This window comes from Ornithodoros turicata, chromosome 1 (assembly GCF_037126465.1).
Source record: "Ornithodoros turicata isolate Travis chromosome 1, ASM3712646v1, whole genome shotgun sequence".
NCBI classification, from domain to species: domain Eukaryota; kingdom Metazoa; phylum Arthropoda; class Arachnida; order Ixodida; family Argasidae; genus Ornithodoros; species Ornithodoros turicata.
This window is the reverse complement of record NC_088201.1, coordinates 102145218-102148619: the sequence shown is the minus strand read 5'-3', so window position 1 is coordinate 102148619 and position 3402 is coordinate 102145218. Positions and strand designations below refer to the sequence as shown.

General features: G+C 42.4%; 1 long non-coding RNA gene across 1 annotated transcript; it reads left to right on the top strand.

Moving 5' to 3' along the window:
* Positions 1 to 946: 946 nt before the first annotated feature.
* On the top strand, positions 947 to 2749 carry LOC135367167 (uncharacterized). Its single transcript, XR_010414378.1, has 3 exons — positions 947 to 1105; positions 1401 to 1508; positions 2681 to 2749. It is a non-coding gene; the product is annotated as an uncharacterized LOC135367167 (long non-coding RNA).
* Positions 2750 to 3402: the final 653 nt, after the last annotated feature.

Here is a 3402-nt window from a genome sequence, read left to right as displayed (position 1 = left end):
GATATCTAACAACTGATCCTGTCTGTGTGAGGTCGAAGGCACTGCCGCATCTGGAACAACGGAAGACGCCGCCGCCACAGTAGGAATATGGGCTTCAACACAAACCTCAGAAGTAGCATGAGGGTTAGTTAAAGCATGTGCCTCATCTATACCAAAATCGATAACATGCAGTGCCTGTTCAGTACGACGGCGCGCCATGTAATAAGGGTACCTTTTGTCTTTTACTTTTGGCATGGCGCAAACCGAAAGTGTAGTCTCAAACGCCAAACGACACTCACAGTTAACCGAAAGAACCGCAACAAAGCGGGAGGTAACTCACTGATGACGATGTGGCGAACCAAACCGAAAGAAGCAAACAGCGACAGAACCACAGCAAAGAGTTAACGTTAAACGCAACGCGCGCAGCTTTCGGATTTGTAGCAGTATGGGTAGTGGATTGCGTCGATCCTCCTCTTGACAAGCCTTGGTAATGATGATGTTCTTGTTGATCCAGCGCATACCTGGCGTGAGAGATGAGGAACTAGAAAAGAAAAAAAAAATAAGTGGATAAATACGATGGTGCCTGCAGATCTGCAGTTGGTACAAAATGTAATAGCTTTACTTTTACCTGCCTTTACCAACATATCAGGTTCAGGTACGCCTAGGCCCTTTGAGATCCCAGGACAGGCTCCACATGTTATGCGAGTTATGAATCACGTAAGCAAAAAAAAAAAAGAAAAGAAAAATGTACGCAATAGGCTCGTAGAGAACCGATTGAGGAATAAGGAAATATTCATCGATTCTACAGAATGTGGTAATTTTGCTAGGGGGCGCAGTGTACCTTTCACAGAGTGGCTGAAAGTGGCTCAAGCTACCGGCAGTTCCGAAGGGAAAAGCCGCAGCCGCAGTATCTATCCATCCACCCAAGATGGTAGCACGCAGCATGTCGGGTATATAATGATGCCATGTGTGTGTTATGTGATATAACAGGTATATCAACGCGAACCGACATTCGCTTGTGTTCTGTAAGTCTCCGCGTTGGTTTCCTTATCTATATTTATTCACATGCAATGCAGCAGTAGCAAGGCCGGCCACGAATGCGGTTTGGCATTCCGGCTCGTTTGAGGTAAGTTTCATCGATCGATGAAGCGTAAAAGAAATTAGGAAGAGTAGGGATAGCAAGCGAGGTGAAATATGAAACTGAGCAGGGCTTTCTTGGGAATAACTATTCGCGGTATCATATATTCCTGTATTGTTTTGTAATGAGGGAATCAGCTTGTCCAAAAATGTTTTTGTACAATTTCCAGTGAATTCTTACAGCATACCGGTGATCAAGAAAACCTCAATGAACGCCTATACCGGCATGTTGCTTGTTGCAACCTGATTTATCTTGAATTACATTTACTATTTCCTTTGTGCAGCCTTTGCAACTGTGCTTCGCAAGCTAGAAAGATGCTAGCGGACACCGTCGAACAGAACACAAAAGCAATGGAAAGGGGCAGGTTCCAAGTTCCAGTGAATCAAGAATGGTAGGTGCACGATTATTTAAACAGAATATATGAAACACTTAAAGAGCGAAGAATAAAAAATTGAGATACTTGCATAAAATAGACAGCAAGTCTGTCTGTTCGTTTTTTCTCTTACAAAGAAATGCACAGACCAGCATTGGCTGGATTCATTCCAGTGGATCATGCTGGACTTGACCTTTCTTTCTATATCTTATAATGTTATTGATGACTTTTTTGTATTTCAGCAGAATTAAATAGCAGTGCTTTTTTCCAAATGTTAACATTTGTGCAAATGTTTGTCCTTCACCACAAATATATCTGAATGGATTTATCGTTTACACTTCACGCGAAATCAAGGTCCCTCCAGGGGTACACGTAACACGTGAACAGCTCCTGTACGGGCTGCACCTGACAGATTTGACTGCTAGAGCCAATTTATAATATAAAACTACAGGAGATAATCAGAAACTGCAAGAGCGAACACATCAAGCAGACGGCTCTTGTCTCACTCCTCAGAACACTGTATTTTCGAAAAATATCCGGAAAAGTGTGGTTTACCCAGAAAAGCCCTTGCAGAAACCTTACCTTGTACTGCGGTGTAACCAGTCAGAGTAATTTACAGTGAGTGGGTATAACCAGTAGTGACGCAAAATTATTGATAGTGGACTTTCAGAAAATCATCGGGACGAAGATAAAAATAGAGAACAAAAGTGTCTCACCCATAGAAGATACAACTCAGAGCAGCTTTCCTTCCAACACTGCCCTTGACCTTCTATAATACCACTTTATAGTGCTTTTATAATACGGAAAGATCAAGTGATAGTCTGTGAATTGAATTTACTGCAGCATTGCAGGCTCATGAGCGCAGTGGTTATTATGAGTATTGCTGCTTCCATTGCATCGTTCATACATTGCTGCTTAACGGAAAGAACATGTGTCACATCTGATTATGTAGTATGATGATCTGCAGAGCATCTGATTCTGGGTAGTCAACTATAGATTGTTTTGAAAATAAAAATTGTAGATCGTCAGTACATCGATAGTTCTGCATCACCAATAACCAGGTGGATCCCACTGACTAAAACACTGCACACACAGGTTATGGCATCCTGTGGTACACCGCAACCGTGACACATCATCTCATCCTGCATAGTATTGTTCATGTGACAGTAATATGGTGATATTTTTCCCAGGTCAGCCTAGCTGCTGCTCGGGGTAACACCAACGATAAAGATTCCCCTGGCTACATGGCATTGCCTCAAATGTGTTGCCTGCCTGATGAACCTGGACAGGCTTAAAGGTGTGTGCAGCACAAGTTTTTTCATGTTATTCATATGTTTGAATCGCAAGCCTTTTCTTGTTTGGTACTTGGCTGGTTTCATCTCTTCCAGAATATTCATTTATACCCTCGCTGTTCTCTTACCTTTCAAAAAACACCAATTTTGTTTTTGATATGCATGTAGCACCAAAGATGCAGGGTAATAGAAGAGCTGCTATGAAATGCTCATCCGGAAGCTCCACACGCTGGGAGGTTGACCAGGCCATGGGTTGATCAGCCAGTTAGCATATACCTTTTTCTATGAGACAAAACAATGTTCTCCAGCAGTTCTTCCAAGCATGAGCTGGTTCGCAGATTCATTAGTCAGCTGCTTTTACCATACATATGTGACGAGCGAGGATCCAGAACAGGGCGAACTGACTTTCAGTCTCCTTGCTTTGCTCGTTGGTCAAGCACAGCAGGAATGTGTGCTTTTTCTGTCAAATTACGGATGAAATTTGGACATATCTGACTAGCATCATATTTAAGATTTCACCGTATTTCACATGACACAAAAACAGAGGCAAATTCAAAACCTGCCTCTTGTGCAATGGATATAATGCACGTAGCGAATATGTATGCTGAGTACTGTGGATC